This window comes from Chrysochloris asiatica, unplaced genomic scaffold, assembly GCF_000296735.1.
Source record: "Chrysochloris asiatica unplaced genomic scaffold, ChrAsi1.0 scaffold00045, whole genome shotgun sequence".
Classification (NCBI taxonomy): domain Eukaryota; kingdom Metazoa; phylum Chordata; class Mammalia; order Afrosoricida; family Chrysochloridae; genus Chrysochloris; species Chrysochloris asiatica.
In genome coordinates this window covers 2,809,388-2,834,296 of record NW_006408563.1, presented here as the reverse complement: position 1 = coordinate 2,834,296, position 24,909 = coordinate 2,809,388, and the positions used below count along the sequence as shown (strand labels likewise).

The following is a 24,909-nucleotide window of genomic DNA, read 5'->3' as shown; positions in this document are numbered from 1 at the left end:
TGGAAACCTGACAGTGCAGTTCTACTATAGCCTGTATGGACACTGAGTCCGAAATCAATTTGAGAGCCATTACTTTGGTTAACACAGCGCCCAGAAGTTAATAGGTGCTTAATCCATCCATGTTGTTGTTCTTATATGCTGTGGAGTCCATTCCAACTCATAGAGACCCTCTACAGGGTTTCTGAGGCCGTAAATCTTTATGGGAGCAGAAAGCCTCATCTTTCTCCCACGGAACAGCTGGTAGTTCCGAACTGCTGACCTTGCAGTTCGCAGCCCGATTCGTAACCACTACACTACCAGAGCTCCTTAATCCATCCATAGTAAATACATAAATTGATGCAGTGGAGCTGGTTCCACAGCAACTTTGTATAGGGTTTCCAAGGAGTGGCTGGTGAGCTTAAACTATTGACTTTGAGATTCAAACCAACCTTGCAGTCCAGTGCTTATCCCATAGTGCCACCCCAGTAAAGATTACAGTCTTGGAAACCCTATGAGGCAGCCATAGTCTGTCCTCTAGGGTTGTTATGTGCTGAAACCAAACAAATGACACACAACATCCACAGATCACTGCATTCACCCACTAATCATGAAAGAATTCCAAAATCACAAAATTGGCATTAAATAAAGTGGACACAATTATTCCCAATAGCCATAGTTATATACCATGAGAAAGTTAATTCAATTTAGCTTTAAAAATTTTTACTATTCCAGAACATACGAAGAAACATCAAATGCTACATCAAACAGATAGCTTATAATTTGCCACCCAAATTTACTTAATGTGTGGCACACAGTCATGGTATGGCGCTATACATTATGCACTGGAACACAAGGTCAGTTTGAACTTCAAGATTGGCGGTTCAAACTCACCAGCTGCTCCTCAGAAACGCTATATAGGGGTCATTATGAGGAGGAAATAACTTGATGGCACTTAACAACAATAAATGTTGTAGGATAAACACAGGAATCTTAACTACAAGGTCAGTGGTTCAAACCCACCAGCTGCTCCTCGAAAACCCTATGTATACTGAGTCAGAACTAACTCAATGGCACTTAACAACAACAACAATGTTCAAGAACATTAGCACATATCAATTTTCCTTTCCATCTTTTCTTTTAGTATGTTTAAACTCCTATTCCTCGTTTTAGAATAGAAACTCCTATTCCTTTATTCAGAACAGTCAACTGTTCCCCATTTTCAAATCCCTCTTTAAATCTAACTTCCTTCTAAATGAGCTTTCATATCACAATCACTTTGTTTATAAAATGGAAACAACTATTTATCTGGTCTTCTCTATATAAGTAGACATTTTTCTTTTGAAATAAAGAAATGCCCTGACATGTGTCCAAAGGCAGATCTCAGGCGAAAGCCTACATTTCTTTTCATTCTTCACCTTTAGCCTTAAATAACTGGAGCCCTCTACTTCCCAAAAGGGCTGTTCACATCATCTTGGTTCTTCCACATTTGTTGTAGGATATAAAAGATGAGGTAGAACACATAACATAAAGTCCACACAGTATTAATCTAATGTCTTATTTGTTGTGCTTGCTGTTAAGTGCCATTCAGTCAGTTCTGATTTATAGAGATCCTGCACAGGGTTTCTGAGGAGCGACTGGTGATTTTGAACCTCTGATCTTGCAGTTCAAATCAACCTTGCGGTACAGCACATTAACCCACAGTGCCACACCAGAATTCCAAATGTTTTATAGACCCTAACATTTAAATACTATCCCATTTTCTAATTCGTGAAGAAGAAAAACCATAACTAATCTCTAGCTTTTAATTAAATGAAGCCCTGGTGTGATGTTGTAGGATAAGCACTGAACTTGCTAACTACAAAGTTGAAAGTTCTAACCCACTAGCTGCTCATTGGAAACCCTACACAGGATCTTTATGAATCAGAACTGACTTGACAACAACAACATCACTAAAAATGGGCAGAAGGAGGCAGATCTTAGCCAGACTAAATTTATTAACAGCTCTAACTGCTATTATCTTCCGCTGTAGAGACAACTTGCTTAAACTATAAACTGATCTTTGTTCCCTAAAGAAGGAAATGCAGGTAATCAGACACTTTACAGCAGGGGCAGAATACTGTATACATCCTTATTTAATTATTACCACAAAGCAAAAAATCCTATTACCGAGGAGAGACAATATTCAAGTTCCACAGAAAGAAAACACCCACAGCCAACATACCAATATATGAGAGAACTCAAGGGTAGAAATATGGTTAGGCATAAGATTGTAAATAAAATAAAAAGAGAAAGAAATAGGCCTTCTTGATGGTATATGCTGAGTATAATTAGAAAATAAGGCAATTCATGCAAACATAAGAGGAATAAGACATTAGCAGGGGAAAAAATAAGGAAGATAAGTTTTTAACCTGAAGCCAACAGTCCTTTCAGTCTTAGAACAGCAATCAGAAAAGAACCGCGAAAAATAAGAACATTACTCTCTTTGGGACTAAGACTGCCTCACCTCCATGTGGAATCACTGTGTGTCATGACTGTTCTTTGGATTCTCATGTTTCAGAAGCCTGTGCATTTCACTGCCACAGCATTTTTTCCTTAATTGCCATCTGTAATTTTATATTCTACCACCTAGAAAGAGTCTAGACCTTAACACACCTTACCATTTTTAAAGACTAGCTAGCATGAATCTAAATTCTCACAACGCTAGTTTCCAATATAATTAATGCAAATGCAAAGAAATTTACTTATCCCAGATGGAGTGGTGACTATTAAAATCGCATTTAGCACCTCAAACTTTAAGGTCTTAAAAATGTTTTTCCTTTTCAGAAATGAATTTTAATTTAACTTCGCACAACACTAAGATGCAATAAAATACTAAACAGATATGCATGTATCAACAATGTGAAAAGCAGTAAAGCCAGAGAGAGGAATGAAAATCTATCAACTGATGTGATTCAGAGCAAACAAAACAAAACAAAACAAAAAACAGTATTGTGGAAAACTGCCTACTACCCAAAAAATATAATCACTATTCATTACAATTAAAATTTAAACTGTTTAGAAAGACATCAAATACATTAACAATGCTTACTTATTATCTATTATGCTTTGAGGTGGAACTGACTTGATGGTACACCATCACCATGTGCCAACTACTGTGCTCAAACGTACTGCACATTATAAATTTAAATGAAAATAATTTCATGACCTTTAACTCTAATACCTTTCCTGATTAGAAAAGTAAGGACAGTTTGTTGTTAAGTGCCATGGAGTTAGTCCTTATTCATCGTGACCCTGTATAGGGTTTCCGATGAGTGGCTGGTGACTTTCAACCATGAACCTTTGGGTCCTGTGCTTACCCTACAGCACCATACCAAGACTCCTAGGAGAGTTTACGCAGCAATAAAGAGATTCTGATGTGTGTTGAAAGATGGGGCTCAACTGTAGTTCTTCCAATTACTAGTTGTAAGATCTTAGGCAACTTATTCAGGCTTCAGTTTTCTCATCTATTAGTGTTAAGAGCCATCGGGGTTGGCTCCTGACTTATAGAGACCTGTACAGGGTTTCCAAGGAGTGGCTGGTGAGTTTGAACCACTGACCTTATGGTTAGCAGTCCAGTGCTTATCCTACAGCGCCACACCAGGACTCTCTCTATAAAGGAAGGATTATAATAGTATGTATCTCATTGAGACCTTTAAGAGAATTAAAGTAGGTATTTGGTGAACCCTGCTTAGCATGATACCAGCATTTAATGTTAACTACTATTAGAAGAATTCAATAGTGGCTCTATTAGTATTCTCATTTTAATCTAGAATCTGCATGGCTAAAATGTGCTCTCCAGCCACTCCTGGTTTTCTGAATGTTAGTGTTGGTAAGTACCTTTGAGTAGGTTCCAACCCATAGCAACCCTGTATTGGGTTTCTGAGGAGAAGCTGGTGAGCTTGAACTGCCGCCCTTGCAGTTCAAACAGCTTTGCAGTCTGGTGAATTCACCCATAGCGGCAACACCAGGACTCCAGGTTTTCGGAATCTAACTGTAAAGTAACGTAATTCTTCATTAATTCAGGCCCTCCTTCTTTCTTGGGATTAGGGTAATAAATCCATTTAGAACTATAACCCATATTAAAAACCTAGTGTTAAAAAGAATTTTCTATATTCTACAGAGCCCTATATTCCAATGTTCTTGTGATAGAAAACTGTAGCCAAATGAGCACTGTTTGATCTGGTTAACAGTCTTTGTTAGCTCCAGTTAATAATCCTTGACAGAAACACTTTGAGTTCCTATCTATGCCACAGTCGCTCTCCTTTGTTACAGGAAGGCTATATTGCAGAACAAAAAAAAGCAAAAAGAAAAACTAAGTTGTAGATTTATTTAAAGTTCTTTTGTTCTGTTAAGAATCTAAAGCTAATGACCTCTTCGATGCTAAATTCCATATACACTTTTCTACTCCTTATCTTCCCTGACTCTACACAGCATTTCACTGTTGACCATTTTCTCTTTCTTGAAAATCTTTCGGGCTGCTCAGTGGATTGCCCCCCCCCTTAAAAGTCAATGTTCCCTAAGGTTCTTTGATTCTTATTTTGTAGGACAAGATGAAATTGCCTATAGTGAACATGGACAGACTTTGGCACACTGTGCTTGTCTACAGGTAACTGATTCTAACCAGTTCCCAGCAAGATGTTGTAAGTAAAAAAAAAAAAAAAAAGTAGGTCCAGTTTTCCAGATCTTCTACAGCAAAAGAAGGTAAAACCCCAAAAGTTCCCACCAAATCTCCTAAATTTTTGTCACGTGAGCAATTCATTAAGAAATTTCAAAAAACAACATGTGTGACCTTGAGCAAGTGACTTTATCACTGTTTCCTCATCTATAAAATGACAATGATAAAGTCACACACAAAAGTTTGAACCATACAAAACATTTTAATAACCCAAGATCAGAGGTTAGTAACCTAGGTTTTCAAACCAAATGTTTAAAATTGTGAATGTCCTTATTTCTGGAGAAGAAACCACAAAGTTCATCATATTTTCAAAGTGTTCACTGACCCCCAAAATCCAGATGCAGCCAAATGTCTCTACTTCTACAACTTTAGCTACCAGCTATGATTTCCAAATCTACATCAAGTCCAGACCACTCTCCTAGGAACCAGAACATAATATTTTGAACAAAACAGAACTCACTCGGTACCCATCCCTGTACACACTTGCAGAATTGTCCTCTTCTGTCTCAGAGTTCCTTTAAACCATGAACCAGGGAAGTCAAATCTTCACCAACACAGACTGCTCTCCAGGCAGCCAACCTCTTCCAAACCACTTTACCTCTGGAACCCCCTCCAATCTTCACAGTCACAACTTAGTTCTGCCCTCTTCATCTCTTCTCAGCAGATGCCTCACTGGTCTAATTCCAGTCTTGCCCTCCTCCAGTCAACTCTTTGTACCGCTCAAATCCTCTGAAACAAAAATAATTTATTTGGCCAAAGGCCTTCAGTAACTGCTTACAAACATAAAAGACAAATCTCAACTCCTTAGTCTAGCTTCTAAACTCCTCAAGACTTGGCCAAGCTGACCTCTTCCTCCTTTAAGGTTCACCTACTCCCCACAGCTCCAGTCTTACAGTAACACAAGTTGCAGCACTTAATATTCTTTTGTTCCTAGACATTTATTCATATTTGAAGGTCCCACCTCCCAGAAAGGCTTTGCAACCCCTCCCACCGCCTTAGGGCAGAAACCTCCTCAGGAAGGCTATCTCTTTTAAGGACTGCCCTTTCTCAGGCTAAACTACCAAAGCTGTAAACAGCTTGTCTTTCTTTTCCAACAGACTACAAACTCCTCAAGGGCAGAGACTGTCTTTAAATTACAAAGAGCAGTCACAAAGCCAGCAAGTAGAAGCAAATCTGTTCAAAGAAGGGATCAACTCTGGCTTCAGCTCCTCCTACCACTGCCTCAGATAAACATCCCCACCACCCTTGGTGTCTAAGCACTGGACTGCAAAGTCGGTTTGAACTGCAAGGTCAGTGATTCAAACTCACCAGCTGATCAGGGGAAATCCTACAAAGAATCGCTATGAGTTGGAACTGACTCTATGTTGTTGTTAAGTGCCATCCTGTCGGTTCTGACTCACAGCGAAACTGTATAGTGGTTCAGAGGAGCAGCTGGTGAACTTGAACCACCGATTTTGCAGTCCAGCACATTAACCACAGCACCCCACCAGGACTCTGTCTATAACTTCTGTTAAATCAAAGAATCAACTCTAGTTTCAACAACTCCTACCACTGCCATAGGTAAACATCTCCACATCCTTGGTGCCCTGCTGTAGGATAAGTGCTGAACTGCTAACTGTAAGGTTACATTCATCAGTACAAAATAATTATTGTCCTCCATGATGTACGAATTGGGCTACTAACCTCAAGGTCAGCAGTTCAAAACTACCAGCGGTTCGCGGAAGAAAAATGAGGTGTTCTGCTCCTGTAAAGATGTACAGCCTCAGAAACCCTGTATAGGGTCGCTATAAGTCCGAACCGACTCCACGGTACTTAACAATAACAACAACAACAAATGATATTAATTGGAGTTCTGGTGTGGTGTGCTGTGGGTTAATGCACCAGACTGTAAAGTCCTTTGAACTTCAAGGTGGGAGGTTCAAGCTCACCAGCTACTCCTCAGAAACCCTATACAAGGTCACTATGGGTCAGAACTGACTCAATGGCACTTTAAAACAACAATGATGTTAATTATAATAGTCTATGGTGATGCAGGATAATGCACTGAAGCACAAGTTCCATTTGAACAGCAAAGTTGGCAGTTCAAACCACAGCAGTTACTCATAGAAAACTATACAGGGTCACTATGAGTCAGAACTGTCTGAACAGCAGTTAACAACAGCAATCTACTCAAATATCTATCTGTATTATTAACATATATTGAAGTCTAGAACAAACTGAAAATTCTCATCAACAATATTAAAAATCAGGTTCCATGTGCAATTTGGACTTGTTAAGTGCTGTCGAGTCATTTTAAAATCTTTATTACATTATCATTTTTTATGATAATAATAGTAACACAACAATGCTATATAGTAGGTGTTACTAGTATCTTTGGACTCCTGGTGTGGTATTGTACACTGTACAGGGTAGCTATGAGTCAGAATTGACTCACGGGTACTTAACAACAACAGTATTATTATTATTATCACAAATGATAAAAACAGAAACTTAAAGAGACTCAGTAATTTACCCAAGGTCACAGAGCTAGGAATCAAACTTGACTCCTGAGTTCAAGTTTTTACCTAACATCAAGCCATACAACTGTCCTGGTATTGCGCTGTAGAATAAGTTGTTTTGTTGTGGTTCCGACCCATAGCAACCCTGTATAGGGTTTCTGAGGAGCAGCTGGTGAGCCTGAACCGCCACCCTTGCCGTTCAAACTGACTTTGCAGTCGAGCGCATTAACCCACCGCACCACTGTACGGCTAAGGAAAAGATCAGAGATTCAAGGCCAGCAGACTCCTTGGAAACCCCACAGGAGGTTGCTAAGAGTCAGAATCAACTCCATGGCACTTAACAATAACATACAAATGTAGTTACAACCAAAACCCCATAGCCATTGAGTCAATTCTGACACAGGTGGTGTTGTTAAGTGCCGTCAAATCAGTTCCAACTCACAGCAACCCTGTATAATGCTTCTGAGGAGCGCCTTGGTGGGTTTGAACCACCGACCTTGTGACTCAAACTGATCTTGCAGTTCAGCACATTATCCTGCAGTGCCACACCAGAACTCCAGAGTAAACTACTTCAGAGGGTTTCCAACACTAAATCAGACAACCTCATTTTTGCTGCTGTTCAGTGCTTAACCCACAATGCCACCAGCGTGTACAAAGAGCCTACATTTATATTTATCTTGTATATACACACATACCACAAAAAAAGAAAAGAAAAAAAAAAACCATCAAAATGATTACACAGTATCTCCTGATAGTGGAGGGGGTGAGGTCTATTTTTCTAATATGTTATGAACCTGTATTACTTCAAGTCAGGGGGGAAAAAAAATCAAACAACTAAGAGCCACAGTATTAGATGGTGCGGTACTACAGGTTAAAGCGCTAGCCTACAAGGGGAGTGTGAACTGAAAGGTTAGCAATTCAAGCTCACCAGCTGCTCCTTGGAAACAATATACAGGACTGTTATAAGTCCGAATCGACTTAACACTTAACAACCAAGAATCTGGTGTGGCACTGTACAATAAGCATTGGACTGCTAACCACAAGGTCAGCAGTTCAAACCCACCAATTGCTCCTATACAAGGGTGCTATGAGTTAGAACCGGCTCAACAGCACTCAACAACGATAACAACAAGCAGTCAGGGAGATCTGACTGCACAGTAGTTAAACTGCTCGGCTGCTCACCACACCCAGGCAACAGCCTTGTGGAAGGAAGGAAGACCTGGGCACCTGCTGTAGTAAGGATTACAGACAAAACCCTTTCTGAGGCCACTATGAGTCAACAGAAAGGTAAAGTGGACTGGGGGAATTAACATTTCATAAGCACCTATGGATAGTTCTGGACAGCTAACCACAAAATCAGCGACTCAAAACCCACCAGCCACTCAGTAGAAACCCTATACAGGGTCACTGTGAGTAGGAATTGATGCAACAGCACTTCACAACAAGAAGCACCTACTGTAGGGCAATCACAGGAGCGCTGGTGGCACTGCAAGGTAAGCACTGGGCAACTATGCACTTTGACAGAAAGATGATGCTTTCTACTCACATAGTGATTTACCTTGGAAACTATACAGGATTGCTAAGAGTAGGCACCGACTCAAGGGCACCTAACAATAAGACATGAGCCAATCACAAGGACTAACTCATTTAATCGTCACATCAATAAATTTTATTTCCATGTTATAGATTTTTTTTTTTTTACCCCAAATTAAGTAATTTGCCCAGTGGAAGAGCAGGGATCAGAACCCAAGGTCCAGTCCAAACATATCCAACTATAGGATACCATGCTACGAAGAAAATTTAATGAAAAAGCTCTTAAAAAACAAATCACATTCTGGAGAAAATCGCAACCACTTTTCAGTTAGTTTGTAATCTTAAATAGAAAGAGAAGAGCTAAGGTGTTAACCTTTAGTCAAAAGTATCTCTTGTCAATTGTCTCAAGAGAATCAGGAGCACTGTCTACAAATCAGTCATTACAGTTAGGGCCTCTGGACAAATTTGCACTTGATGCAACAGGAAGGGGCACTGTGGCTGTTTAGTTTACCAGATTTCAGTAGATGGGTTAAATAGACTTAGATCCGATTCCACAGTGGAGTTATCTGTTTGGGAGGCAATTTGCTGCATCCAACCCAGTCTCTCCTCTTCATTTAATATTTACAAGTAACCAAGTGTGCATGTGTCTGTGTGTGTAAGGAGGGAGAGATTGCCCCAGGTCTAAGAATACTGCTCTCTTACTGCCTTCAGCTACAAATGACTTTCATCCATAATCACTGTCCCAAGAATGCTAGTTAGAACTGCTAACCTTGGGGGAGCTTCCTAGATCAAAATGAATGGATCAGCATTTTTGTTTTTGAAATGATATTTTATTTTGGATGCTCTAACTTAGAAAACTTTAAATCTACTTACACTAAAATTTTCTTTTATGCAAAAATACTAGCAACATGATTTGCTGAGAAAAAATCATTGGGATAGGGTATACAGATGTCCTTATACAATCTTTCAGAGGGCAGAAAACGTGATTATTTCAGAGTTCAAAATTAAAACATATTTTTTGAAATGACATTTAAAAGTGAAAAAGTATATTCCCTTAAATAATATAAAATCATTAAAATTTTAATTAAAAATTCAGTATTTGCCCTGAAAGTCTCTTATTAGTTTCAAATGGGCAATAACGTTTTTAAAAAATCAAACTGTTCATTCCTATAAGAATAAAGTAGTCCATGAGGTGACTGGATCAGTAAATTAATATATGTTTAGGGCAGGGTGGGAAAAAGCATAAAATTTTTGGGACTTACACTTTTTGAAAGCTTGGGAATGTCCACAATATACTTTAATCATATTAAATTATAAGAAAACGAGTTTTGAGGATTTTTTAAATTATTATTCAAATCCTAAGAAAGGAGACTCAGAATGATTTTTCCATTCAATATGCTTTAAAATTATGGCAAACTATAAGAGACAAAACTATTTTTAGTACACATTTAAATGCAGTCTGGCCAAGTCAATAAACAATTCTAATTAATAGTTAAATATTCATTCAATGTAATTTGCACTTTTATATCAAATCCATGCAATCTCAAGATTTTCTTAAGTAAAATACTAAATGGCTGTGTGTCCATCACGGCAGAGAAACAGAAGGTTTTTATTTTAGGCAGACAAAAGGAAAGAAAGACATACTTGGTAAGACCCACATCAGGAGCCTCCCTCAGAAGCCTGACATTAGTAAGAACTGACCAAGTCATGGGTTATGCACTGCCCTCTGAGTGCCAGCTGTCACCGTATAATAGTGCTCTGGAGGTTGAGTTGTCAGCGGGACGTGGAATATTCTGCCTGCAAACTCCAGACTGCCACCACGCAGGACACACAAGAAGACAACCTACTGCCCCTAAATCCACCAGAAGTGGGGGGACCAATGAAAGAGGAAAAAACCACCTCTCAAAACATGCCCACACTGGGGTCTGAGGGGCAGGGTACATTAACAGTTTCACTTCAACACTAATGAACAATCTCAAGGAAGTAAGGGTAGATAACAGGAAACATTCCAGCCCTGTAAAGTGGGAAATCTAGATTTAAAAATCTAGGTTTACTACATTAAAAAAAAAAAAGTAAACTTTCAGAGCTCCTGGCACCAACATACAGCTAGGCTGCATCCATTTGAAACTGACTATGTATAGTATACATACACACACACACACACCCAAACCACAGTGTGTCAGGTATGTTCAGTTCCTGGGCGATCTTCCACAAATTGTGAGTTGTAGCAATAACAAGTTTCCTTAAAAATCCCTATTTTTCTATTTCTAAGATCAAGAGTATCACACAAATCCAAACAGTACTGATTAAAACCAACACATGACCGCTTCTTCAACAGTACACCTTGTTTCAGGATCTTCCCTGTCCACCTCTTCTCTCAGCTCCTAACCTGGATGCTGCCAAGTCTTGAGAACTGCTCTCCCCACTAGGGTTCGGTTCACGTGTTTGTCTGACCTGACGGTGACCAACTAGGAGGCGAAACTCCTACATCTGGGGGCTGCTCCAGAAATCCTGCCTGGTCCAGCCCCCTCTCACTGACAGTATCCGCGCTGCTCCCAACATCTTTCCTTCGGCCGGAGCTGTCCAGACAGGGGGATTTTAAGACCCTAAGGAGTCTGGGATGAAAGGAGGGCGGGTACTAAAAATGAACATTAACACCCCCGGTTTGGGAGGTAAGGGCTAAAAAGGTGACTAGAAAGACTGACCCGTAAAAAAATCACCTGGATTTCTACCTCCTCCCTTTCCACCCCAAAAAGCACAGTCACTAACTAATATAGCTCAGAAAAATCCCTTGAAAACTTTTCCAAACGAGAAGCGAAGGCTCCCTCCCCGGCCTGGTGGGGGTTGGGGGGGTCCTAGGGAATGGGCTGGAGTTTACAGCCCCGAAGGGAGTGGGGTGGGGCGCGGACGAGGGGTGTAGGGGCTGGAGTACCTTCAATGGACAGGAACTGGCAAAGAGTTTCAAAATAGCCGAGTGCTCTCCCCCAACACCCTCCGGGGTCCCGGACGCTAGGACCAGGACTCCCAGAAAGCATGCAACCCCCAACTGGGGCCTAAAAGGAAACTTTCCGGGCCGCGGTTGCACCTGACTCGAGCGCCCTCCACCCCACCCCACTCCCGCCAGGCCGGCCGCCCCGCCCCGGCCAGGCCGCCCCGAGCGCGGAGGGGGTGGGGGGATAAATAAATTTAACTATTACCGAAACCTGGGGGGAACCTATGGGAAAGACCCGGGGGGTGGGCGCCAATTCCCCTTTTAGGCCCGGACGCCCCTGTCCTGGCAGCCCGGGCCTGCAGCCCCGTGGAGCTGCCTCCGGGTCGGCGCGGAACTCAGCCTGGCCAAGCAGCCATCCCGCTCGGGAACCCTGGGGGACTCCAAGGGGTCCGGGGACACCCGAGTGAGAAGGGGAGGGCGCGGTCGCCGTGGAGCCCGCCGGCCCAAGGCCTAGCCAATCGCCCCCCTAAGTCGCACACCCCCCCCCACCCCGGCCCGCACAGGCCGCGCCGCTTGTCCCGTTCCGGTCCTGGCTGGACCCCCACCGGCCCGCCGTCGCCATCCGTGGGTACCGCCGAGGTGCCCAGGTCCTCGACCCCCGCCGCCCGGGCGCCGGCCCCTCTCACCCTTTCATTCTCCGCCCGGGGCCTGGCGCGGGCCGGCGAATCCCCGGCCTCACGTAAGCACGCTCGCCGCCCGCCCTGCCTGCGCGGCCCAGCCCGCCGCCCTACGGGAGCCCGGGGATGTGGGCCGGGCTTGGGGCCGCCTCTGCTTACCTTATTTTTGGGTTTTTTTTTTTTTTTTTTTTTTTTTTTTTTACTCCTTCCCCCCTTTCCCTCGCTGGGCTGACAGATCAGAGTGAGAGGCGCTGGCTTTGGACTAGGAAGCTCGGCTGCTGCGGCTACTGTTCCCCCCTGGGCTCCGGCGAGAGCCTTTCCCTGTCAAGCCAGAGGGGTGAGGATCATATTTTTATTTTGGAAACTAAAAAGTGCTCCCAGGGTCGGTGATTATTAAGGGGAAATCCCTGAATATACTCTCCAGCCAAGAAGGCAGGGCTGCCGGGACTGCACAAGAAGAGGCAGCAGCCTCCTACAGCACCACTACAGGCACTGAGAGGACATAACACCAGAGAGCAGCTCCTCTGCCCTCCGAAACGACAACTTTCCTACCATCTTGGAGGCAGAGGGAAGGGGGGCCAGGGGGAAAAGTGCACCCGCTCCCGATAAAGTGCACATTTCGACTTCTCATCTCTGGAAAAAAGTCCACCTCGGCCGTCTACACCAGCGCCTGGGAGGACAAACCCGGGAAGACACTGGGGGTGCAGGAGAAGCGTTTGCATTTTCACCAGGGGGGAAAATATTTCTGCATCTTCTAATGGAAAGAAATCTTGACAGAACACAGGTTTTTCTGGGGTTTTTTTCGGTGATTTTTGTGTTCTATTTCATTTTCTTCCTATATAAATGACAGTGATAATTTAATTTTTTCTTAGAAGAATAATGATTCTTTTTTTCCCCTCTATTAACAGGTAAGTTCTGTATCTGGTGGCCAGTTTATAAATTTGTATTTCAAGAGACTGTATGGTCACTTTATGTATATTTGTCTATTTCTGTCTTTATATATGCTTGCATGCATTTTATGTATGTATTTATTATATAGTACTCCCCAAACTGAGATAGCTGTAAGACGGTTGTGAAGGGATGTCTTTTGTTCCTTTTCTCAAAGCAATGTAAATAAAACCTATTGACCGCCCAGAAAGACATGATACTGCGTATATTTTTCACAGGGCAAATAAAGGCAGAGATCACTCGGGGCTTAAATACAACTAAATCTAACAGACCACGTTTATGGAATATTTCCTAATTCTGTTATGATCTGCCCATGAAGAAAGGTTACTCTCAACCTGGAAATCGATTTTAAAGGTAGCTTTAGATTGTCTTTAAGTAAGCTTGCTTGTTAAGGAATATGCACATGCGTTTCATTTCTTCTGAATTCTGATTCTTTACGGTTTAGATAGTTGGCACTTAATAATTACACATGTTGCTGTCTGCTTCCTGTGTCCGAGATTTCAGAGATATGCGTATTTTGGTAAGAGTTGAAATCTTGTCAGTTTAGAACTTCTAATATGCTTCTTGCCTGTACCTATGACTTTTAATGTACTGGAGATGATGTCATTAATTGACCTTTTTTAAAAATAATGAGCAAAAAGCTTAGTAAGCAGATAGATGGGATCCACATTATACAATGCTGAAGTCTCAGCAGATGAGAGAGAAGTGTGCTGCCCACTTGCAAACAATTCCAGAACCCTTACTGGAGGGGAACGCATTGCAGAGACCTTTTTCTACGTTGGAGAAGAGAAGAGTAATAGGAAAGGATCCTCCCATCTTTGTTAAGTTCTACAGGGAATGGTGAATTGAATCTTGTGCCTAGAGTTCTTTTCTCTGGCACATGGTGGCTAACCCAGTGGGAATGGATTTGGAGTATTAGTGTCTGGGCTCAATATTGGTTTGAACTGCACAGGTGGTGGTTCAAACTCACCAGCTGCTCCCGGAAACCCTATACAGGGTCACTATGAGTAGGAACCTACTCAATGGCACTTAACAACAGCAACAACCACATTCTCAGTCTGGAGTCCTGGTGTGTCACTGTAGGGTAAGCACTGGACAACAAGATTGGTACCCTTATACAAGGTCACTATGAGTCGGAACTGATTTGACGCAGTGTAATATTTGATTTCTTTCATTTAAAATGTATCACAGAGCGTTTAGAAATCACTGATGGCTTCACTTACAAATGGCTGGTTTTTGCGCTTCCAATTTTAGAAACTCTTATAACCCATACAGGGAGCTCAGGAGAATCTAAGTACTAGTGATCTGAATGTGAACACCAAAACCAAACCCAAACCATTGGTCCATTCTGACCAAGTGACCCTGTAGGACACAGAACTGACCCATAGTATCTCCAAGGCTGAAAACCTTTCTCCCAAGGAGAGGCTGGTGGGCTACACCACCCACCTTTCAGCTAGCTGCCGAGCACTGTAACCACCGCTCCGCAGACCAAGGTGCCATAGCTTGAGTATCCAAACCCATTGCTACTGAGTCAATGCTGATTTATGTTGTTGTTAAGTGCTGTCAAGTCAGTTCTGACCCATACTGACACTTTATAGGAGTTCCAATGTGTAGCTGGAGAGTTTGAACTGCCGTCCTTGCAGTTCAAACCAACCTTGAAGTCGGGTGCTTATCCTACAGTGCCACACCAGGACTCCCTGTTACATAGTCTTTCCAAGGCTGTTTATCTTTCCAGGAGCAGAAAGCCTCAGCTTTAGCTTGAATACAGTATGTGAATATTCTAGGTTTTCCTCTGTGTTTGTGTGTGTGTGTGTCTTCCTCGTTGGTCAAAAAAACCTAAACTACCAAATTACCTACTTTTTATCTTCAGTTGTAAAGTTGTACTTAATTGTGCTTTTAAGCAATTGGAGAACAAACACACAGGTCATAACAGGGTTAATTGGAGTCCTGGTGTGGTGTTCTAGAATAAACACTGAACTTGCAAAGTCAGTTTGAACCACAAGGTTGGCAGTTCAAATTCACCCACTGCTCATCAGAAACTCTTTACAGGGCCACTATGAGTCAGAACTGACTTGACTGCACTTAACAACAATATAACAACAACATAGACTTCTAGTGGACCTGAAACCATGTCTTCTAGTTATGTGTCCTTCCTTCTATATGATGTTACTTTACAGCTATGCTTTGACTTTCTCAAGACATTAGGTGTTTGCTTGAAGCTGTCTGCACCCTTTTATGCAATTCTCTTGTGACTGAGAAAACTTGTTTGCCTGATGTCTATCAGGGGATAAGGTTATGGTGTGTAATCTTAGAGTTTCAGTGTTTTTCTCTTAATAAAGCTGTTTGTGCATGGTGATAGTTACAAGATGTTATCTACCAGCTGAGTTGGATAGCCCAGAAATGGGGAATTTCAGCTCAACAAAGATAGAAATTCTAATAAATTTGCAATATTGGTGAATTTGGTTCATCAGTGTTTATTTCAGTTGATAACTGAACTCATTTCAGGTGCTATGTTCTTGCTTATAAAACCTAGAAGGTGCAGATGCTAACAAAACTACTGCACAATTTAAGGGACCTCTATGTTTGGTGTGGCTCTATGGGTTAATGTGCCAAACTGTGAAGCCATTTGAACTGCAAGGTTGGCGGTTCAAGGTCACCAGCTGCTCCTCGGAAACCCTATATAGGATGGCTGTGGGTCGGAATCAACTCGACGGCACTTAACAGCAATGTTTGCCCAGTTCTCAGATTTGGCTAACAGTAGTAGTTAATTTGCTCTCCAAGTCAGTTCGACTCATAGTGACCTATGTTTAGGTTTGTATAGGGTTTCCAAGAAGCAGCTGATGGGTGTGAACCACCATGTTTATTCTACAGCACCACACCAGAACTCCAGTCTTTATGGGAACAGAAAGCCTCTTTCTCCCATAGAGTAGTTGGTAGATTCGAACTGCTAACCTCTTGGTTAGCAGCCTAACACTAATCCACTATGCCACCAGAACTCCAAAACAGTATCGAGCACTTAATACACCTTAGTAATGGAGTCCTGGCATGGTGCTGTAGGATAAGCACTGAACTGCTAACCACAAAGTTGGCCGTTCAAACCCACCAGTTGCTCATTGGAACCCTTATACAGGGTTGCTATGAGTCAAACCGACTCTGTGGCTCTTAACAACAGCGTCTTGGTAATCTTTCTGGACTGTGTGGACATGCTCTTCCAAGAGCTCCAGTGTATTGTTTTCTCTTTTTCTTTTGTTTCAATACTGTTGGGCTGATTGAGGAAACTCCCAATTGTCTTCACTTTCAAGGAGCGTGGACCCTTTTGGTTCTAAAGCTTCCCCAGAGGATGCTACGTCTTCTTTCTGTTCTGCGGTTTTCAAAGTGCCTTCCCATGGCTTCTGTGCCCAGTGTAGAAAACAAACTTGGAAGAGCCACGATTGGAGCCCTCTTCATTAATCTAAGCAGTTGTTTTGAGGAATGCACAAAATAGATTTCCCAATTGAAATGCACTGATTAGGAGACTTCATTCCTGATCCTGAAAATGAACAGTATATATGTTGTGAAGCAGAATAGTGTTTATGGTAAAGCGATAACATGATTTGACATGTGACCTATATCAGTATAAAATTATGCTGTCTTTTAAAAGATTGAGTTGGTGGATAATTCAGTCACTCCTGTAGCCATGAGTGTCCAAGCTTTGTCTCTGTACTATTTGCAGTAGCCATTTCTTTTATCTATTCTGTTATTATGCCTTAATTTCAAAAGTCACTATTTGTCCTTTGGTTGAAATGGAAAACACTAGGCCTTCATAATATTTTTTTTGTCAGTTTATACTCCTTAACTGATCTAATGATGTTAGTTTTGTTAAACTGGCCATCTTATTGTGAATACTGATATGGTGCTGTTGGATAAGCAACTACAAGGTTGGTTTGAACCACAAAGTCAGTTTTTCAAACTCACCAGTTGCTCCTTGGAAACTATATAGGGTTGCTGTAAGTCAGAACCAACTCCATGGCAATGAAAAACAACAACATACTAAGCTATTGAGAAAATACCATATTTATCCATAAAGTGTCATTCATAAGTTGTGTGGATTTAAAATGAAAGGTTTAATTCATGTTTTTATTAGATATTTTTAAGCGATAAAGATATCTAATCGCTTGTGCCTTTATTGGCAATTGTTTGACAGAATCTCCACTGTTGAAAGAACGCTGACAGCAGACATAGTTAAATAAATCATGGGTTTTGTGGGAAATAGTATGTATGAACCTTCCCTAACCTTACAAATGGTTTTACTAGCATTTCTAAATGGCAGACTCCAAAGCTATATCATGAGTTCCTAAAATAAAACTCATCAAGTCTATTCCTACTCTTGCCAACCCCATGAGTTTCAATGTAGAATTGAGTTCCATATTGTTTTATTGGTTGCAGTTTTTATAGATGCAGATTTCCAAACCTTTCTTCTGCAGTGCTTCAAGCCTCCACCTTTCAGTTAATAAACCAAAAAGCCAAGCCTACTGTCATCAAATTGATTCCAACTCCTAGCAACCCTACGGCACGGAGTAGAACTGCCTCATAGCACTCCCATGACTGCACTTAACCACGACAGCAGTGAACTTTACGGGAGTCGTGGTGGGGTGCTGTAGGATAAAGCACTGGATCAGCAACAAGACAGTGTTGAACCGCAAGGCCAGTGGTTCAAACCCACTAGGCACTCCGTAGGAAACTCCTATGAGTTGGTACTGACTTGAACAACAACAGTAATCTTTACGGAAGCTGCCTGGCACGTCTTTTCCCACCAATCTTTTAACTAGCAGCTGAGCACTTACCTACTATGCCACAAAGACTGCTTTTTAGTTAACTGTTGTGTTGTTGTTGAGTGCTGCCCAGTTGGTTCAGATTCATAGCAACCCTGTATAGGGTTCCCAAGGCTCGAAATCTTGGTGGGTGCAGAAAGCCTCATCTTTCTCCCACAGAGTGGCTGGCAGGCTTGAACTGCAGACCTTATGGTTCATGTTGTTGTTAAGTGCCATTGAGTCGGTTGCGACCCATGGCGACCCTGTTTAGGGCTTCCAAGGAGCAGCTGGTGAGCATGAACCGCCAACCTTGCAGTTCAAACAGCTTTGCAGTCTGGTGCATTAACCCACAGCGCCACACCAGGACTCCTTATGGTTCATGTTGTTGTTGTTAAGTGCCGTCGAGTCGGTTCCGACCCATAGCGACCCTGTACAGGGTTTCCGAGGGTGTAAATCCTTACGGGAGTAGAAAGCCTCATCTTTCTCCCGCGGAGCGGCTGGTAGTTTCGAACCGCTGACCTTAAGGTTCGCAGCCCGATTCGTAACCACTACGCTGCCAGAGCTCCTTATAGTCCAGTGTTTATTGTATCACTAAGAACAAATCATTGGTGCCACAGAGACCCTGTTGTTATATTGTTAAGTGCCATCAAGTTGGTACTGATTCATAGCGACCCTACAGAACGAATTCCTGCCTGGTCCTGCTCCAACCTCATAATCATTGCCATGTTTTTGTTTTCTTTACACTGAGGTGGAACCCATACCGACGGCTGTGGTCTTTGATTTCATAAGTATTTATTTTAAATCCTCTTCACTCTCAGCAAGAGAGATTGTATCATCTCCAATCCTGATGCCACACTTTTCTTCATATAATCCAGTTTCTCAGATTATTTGTTTAGCATACAGTTTGAATAAGTATGGTGAAAGAATACATCCCTGGCACATATCTTACCTGATTTTAAACCCTTCAGTGTTCCCTTGTTTTGTTCGAACAACTGCTTCTTGGTTTTTGTACAGGTTCCTCTTGAATACAATTAAGAGTTCTGAAATACTCATCTTCCACAATGCATAGTCAGTAAAGCACAGAGACCCTGGGTAATGAAAAAAAAAAAAAAAAACTTACAAGGAGATAAAGAGAGAATATGGGATGAGTATGTAGCTTGAAGAAATCTTGGTGTGGCACTGCAGGATAATGTACTTGACCACAAAGTCTGTTTGAACCACAAGGTCAGCAGTTCAAACCCACCAACTACTCAGAAACCCTATACAGGGTCACTATGAGTTTAGGAACCAACTCAGAGGTACTTAATAACAACAATATTGCCTAAATGTGCATAAAACCACATCATTATTTTTTCATTCAACATTTCTGTTTTAGAAATGCTTATTGGTAACACTTCCACCCCAAACAAACATTTGGCTTTTATTTTGTTTTTTTGGCAGACGTCTCCATCATAACTGTATGGAATTTCTGTTACATAGATTAAACTACAGTCAAAGCATACATAAACATTGTTCGGTAATCTCCAAGTTCCAACTTGATGCCATGCTAAACACCAGAAAAGTCTTTTTTTTATATATGTATAATTTCACCCAATCCCCGGTGAGGCAGAAATCTATCCTTCAGGACCAGATGGTCAATGGCAGCAGCCAGGGGCAAGACGTGTCCCGGGGCCACTGCGCTGCATTCTGATCGTGTGATAAGCAGAGTATGACATTGTAGTGTAGGTTATAAGCATTCTTAGATCATTAACTTTACCCCTGACCTTATGCAAAGCAAAATATTCTCCAACTGAAGTCATATTTTATGTAATGATTAGTAAAAGGAAACACCCAAAGGGGTTTAAAAGAGTGAATTTGGGTGGAATTGTGGGTAATACTCAACCTTTTCCTACAGTTTGTAATGAAAAAAACTGTGTCCGAAAATGTTGCTTATCTGAAACACTGTAGTAAGAAGAGAAATCCACAGAGCCTGAGAACAATAGGCAGAATTGAACTCAAAGGTGGCAAAGTGTTCATTTCCTGACATCCCTGGTTAAACAAGCTTATCCACTGGGACTTTAACCACTATTCCCATGGGAAAATGAATTCCCAGTTTCAAGCAAATTTACAATGATGTTCTGGAACACAGCCCATTAGTATATTTGTGACTTCCTGAGTTATTACTTCTATGCCTTATAGATTGCCAGGACATTAACATTAAGAGTGGAAAAATAAGGAGCAAGGGAGAGTTTCTTGCTCCTTATTTTCCTGTTTTTCCCACTCTTACGTCTTGACTTCTGGCAGTCTATAAGGCATGGAAATAATAACACAGGAAGTTACAAGTTTACTAACGGGCTGTGAATATACATAGGAGTCCTGGTGTGACGCTGTGGGTTAATGCTCCAGACTGCAAAGCCATTTGAACTGTAAGGTTGGCGGTTCAAGCTTACCAGCCGCTACTCGGAAACCCTATACAGGAATCGAGGCAACGGCACTTAACAACAACAACATTAATATACATGGAGTCCTGATGTAACACTGTGAATTAATGTGCTGGACTACAAAGTCAGTTTGGTTTGAACCACAAGGTTGGTGGTTCAAGCTCACCAGCTGCACCTGGGAAACTGACTCAATGGCACTTAATGACAACAACAACATTAACATATATGATTCTACTAATTTGCTTTAAATTTAGTCTGGCGTGGTTATCAAAGATATAAAATGGGAAAGCCAGTTGTAGTACCCAGGGAAGGAAGAAAACACCTGCCTCAGTCAGTAACTGAAAGTTGTGCTATTTACTTTAACTGTGTACATTGATAATTTCTTTTTTATGCATATCTGGACAATATGTGATTCTACTATGATATTTGTGTTTTGTTTTATTCTTAAAGAACCAGGAAGAGAAAAATTGGGCAACGGAAGCAGTTGAGATTCCACTAAAAATTATCCTATAAGGTTGATCATTCTCTTTGCCCCACACAGCAAACCATGATTCCTGTTTTGAGGATTGTGTTCTCAGCTTTGCTTTGATGCTTTGCTCAAAATGTCCCCAAATCCTTCCCAAAAAACCTGAGTCTACAATAACCTTACTTAAGTGCCTTGAATAATTTTTTTTTGTTTTCTAGTGCTTTTTTCCACTCAGGTTCATGTTACGCAGTAGGGGTTATAGTGACCCTATGTAGGGTTTCCAATGAGTGACTGGTGAGTTTGAATTGCCTACCTTGTGGTTCAAACCGACCTTGAGATCCAGTGTCTTGTACAGAGCCACACCAGGATTCCTAAAGGGGGTTATAGTGGTGGAGAACTCAATCTCTGGAGTTAAGACCTTCTGACTTGGCTCTACCAGTTTCTTGCTGTGTGACCCTGGCAAGCTACTTCACCCCTTAGTTTAGTTATTTGTGAAAATGTTGTCAGTATTTTTAGGTATCTTCCCACCAGTTCTGACTCATAGCGACACTATACAAACAGAATGAACCCTGCTTGGTCCTGCGCCAGCCTCACAATTGCTTGTTATGTTAGAGCCCATTGTTGTCACTGTGTTAATTCATCTTGCTGCCCTCTTTTTCACTGACCCTTCATTTTACCAAGCATGATGTCTTTTTACAGAGATTGGTCCCTCCTGACAATATGTCCAAAGTACAAGAGTTTAAGTATCTCCATCTTCACTTCTAAGGAACATTCTGGCTGTCCTTCCAAGATAGATTTGTTCATTCTTCTGGCAGTCCCTGGTACTTTCAATACCCTTTTCCAGCAACATAATTCAAATGCATCAATTCTTCTACAGCTTTCTGTATTCATTGTCCAACACATATATGAGATGATTTGGTCAGGCAGACCGTAGTCCTCAAAAGGATATTTTTGCTCTTAGCACTTGTAAAGAGGTCTTTTTTTTTTTAAGCAGATTTGCCTATTACAATACATCCTTTGATTTCTTGACGGCTGTTGCTATGAATGTTTATTATGGATCCAAGCAAAATGAAATCTTTGGCAACTTCAGTCTTTTCTCCATATATCATAATGGTCCAGTTGTAAGATTTTGTTTTCTTTACATTGAGGTACAATCCATACTGAAGGCTTTAGACTTTGATCTTCATCGGTAAGTGTTTCAAGACCTCTTCACTTCCAGCAAGCATGGTTGTGTATTTGCATATTGCAGGTTGATAATGAGCCTCACTCCAGTTCTGATGCCATGTTCTTCTTCTATAATCCAGTTTCTAAAATTATTTGCTTGGTTTATAAATGGAGTAAGTATGGTGAGAGGATACAACCCAGGTGCACACTTTTCCTGAGTTTTAACCATTCAGTATCCTCTTGTTTTGTTCAACCGCCTTTTGATCTATGTACAGGTTCCTTATGAGCACAAGTAGGTGTTCTGGAATTCCCATTGTTCTCAATGTCATCCATTGTTTGTTATCCACACAGTCAAAAGCATTTGCGTAGTCAGTAAAGCACAAGCAAACATCATTCTGGTATGTTTTATTTTCCTTCAAGATCCATCTGACGTCAGCAATGATAATCTTCATTCCATGTCATCTGAATCTGGATTGGATTTCTGGCAGTTCCATGTCAATGTGCTACTGCAATTGTTTTTGAATTATCTTCAGCAAAATTTTACTTGCGTGTGATATTAATGACATTATTTGATCATTTTGCATTTTATTGGATCAACTTTCTTTGGAATGGCACAAATATGGATCTCTTCCAATCATTTGGCCAGGTAGCTGTTGTCCTACTTTATTGGCATAGATGAGCGAGTGTCCCCAGTGCTGCATCAGTTTGTTGAAACATTTCAATAGGTTTTCCTTCAGATCCAGGAGCTTTATTTTCTACCAGTGCCTTCAGTGCAACTTGGTCTTCTTCCTTCAATGCCATTGGTTCTTGTTCATATGCTACCTCTTGAAATGGTTGAACAGTGACCAATACTTTCTAGTACAATGACTCTGTGTATTCTTACCATCTTCTTTAGATGCTTCCTACATCATTCAAAATGTTGTCCATTGTTGTTAACGGCTATTGAGTGGTTCCAACACATAGCAACCCTGTATAGTGTTTCCAAAGCTGTATACAGGGTCCTAATGAGTAGGACCTGGCTGCATGGTACTTACAACAACAAATCTTTGCAGGAGCAGAAAGCCTTCTCTTTCTCCCATTTTGCCAATGTTATTTTGTTAAGTACCTTCGAGTCAATTCTGACTCACAGTGACACTGTATAGGGTTTTTGAGGAGTGGTTGGTGAGTTTAAACCAACCTTGAGGTCAAGTGTTTATCCTATAGCACCACACCAGGGCTTCATTTTGCCCATTTTGTTGTTGTTTTTAAGTGCCGTTGAGTCGGTTCTGACCTATAGCAACCCATTATAGGGTTTCCAAGGAGACGCTGGTAAGCTTGAACCACCAACCTTGTAGTTTAAACGGCTTTGCAGTCTGGCACATTAACCCACAGTGCCACACCAGAACTCCATTTTGCCCATTGCCCATAGAATCCTTCAATATTGCAGCCTAAAGCTTAATTTTTTTCTTCGGTTCTTTCAGCTTTAGAAATGCTGAACATATTCTTCCCTTTTGGTTTTCTAACTCCAGGTCTTCTCACATTTCATTATAATACTTTACTTTGTCTTCTCAATTGATGGTTTGTTCCGCAGTTGGCCCTTGGGCCTTGTTTTGGCCGATGACATCGAACTTTTCTATCATTTTTTCCCACAGATATAGTCAGCTTGATGCCTGTGTATTGCTTCTGGTTAGGTTCATGTATAAAGTCACAGTTTATGTTGTTGTAAAAGACATTTGCAATGAATAAGTCATTGGTCTTACAAAATTCTATCACGCAATCTCCAGTGTCATTTCTGTCACCAAGACTATATTTTCCATTTATTGATTCTTTTTGTTTCCAATTTTCGCATACCAATCACCAGTAATTATCAATGCGTCTTGATTGCGTGTTTGATCAATTTCAGACTGAAGAGGCTGGTAGAATTCTTTAATTTCGTCATCATTGGCTTTGCTGGTTGGAGTGTAAATTTGAATTATAGTGGCATTAACTGGTCTTCCTTGTAAGCATTTCAGTATTATCCTATCCTTGAGTGGGTTGTACTTCAAGATAGATCTTGAAATGCTTTTTTTGACAATGAATGTAAAGTCATTCCTCTTTAACTTGTTGTTCCCAGAATAGTAAACTTTATGATTGTCACTTCAAAATGACCAATACCAGTCCATTTCAACTTAACTTGTTGTTGTTGTTGTTAACAATAAAATAAAAACAAATCTGACTCGAAGCAACTCTGTGTAGGGTTTCCAAGGAGAAGCTGTGGTTAGAATCATCAACCTTGAGTGCTTATCTTGCAGCATCATGATGTCTAGGATATCAAACTTTATGTGCTCCATTTAATTATTGATGACTTCCAGTTTTTCTAGATTCATACTTTTGTAAGGATGAAATGAAATACTGCATGTAAGACATGAGGCGGGGGCTCTAGTGCACAGTATGTGCTGTGCTGAGGTCAGCTGCTCTGTTTAGTGGCCTGCCAGCAAACACCCCACCAGGCAGTACTGTCAAGGTCTGAGAGTAAGCTTTGCTTTGGGTTTGGATTTGTTTTAAACACACCTGGGACACAGTAGACTTAGCATCCCTAGTCACAGTTGAATTCAACACAGGGAAAGATGAAAGGACAAGATTATGATTTGGCATACTGAGTATATTAAAGCTATAATTCAAATGGACTGGTTTTGGCCATTTTGAATTTGACAACCATATGGTTTACTATGCCAGGAATGACAAGTTGAAGAGGGATGGTATTGCATTCATTGTCAAAAAGAACATATCAGAACAAACATGATGGCAGATCGGGTGGACGTGTAGCAGA

General features: G+C 41.3%; 1 pseudogene; it reads left to right on the top strand.

Annotated features, from left to right (window-relative positions):
- The first annotated feature begins 11,368 nt into the window (after window positions 1-11,368).
- LOC102829560 overlaps window positions 11,369-24,909 on the top strand; it is a 27,385-nt pseudogene continuing 13,844 nt past the window's right edge.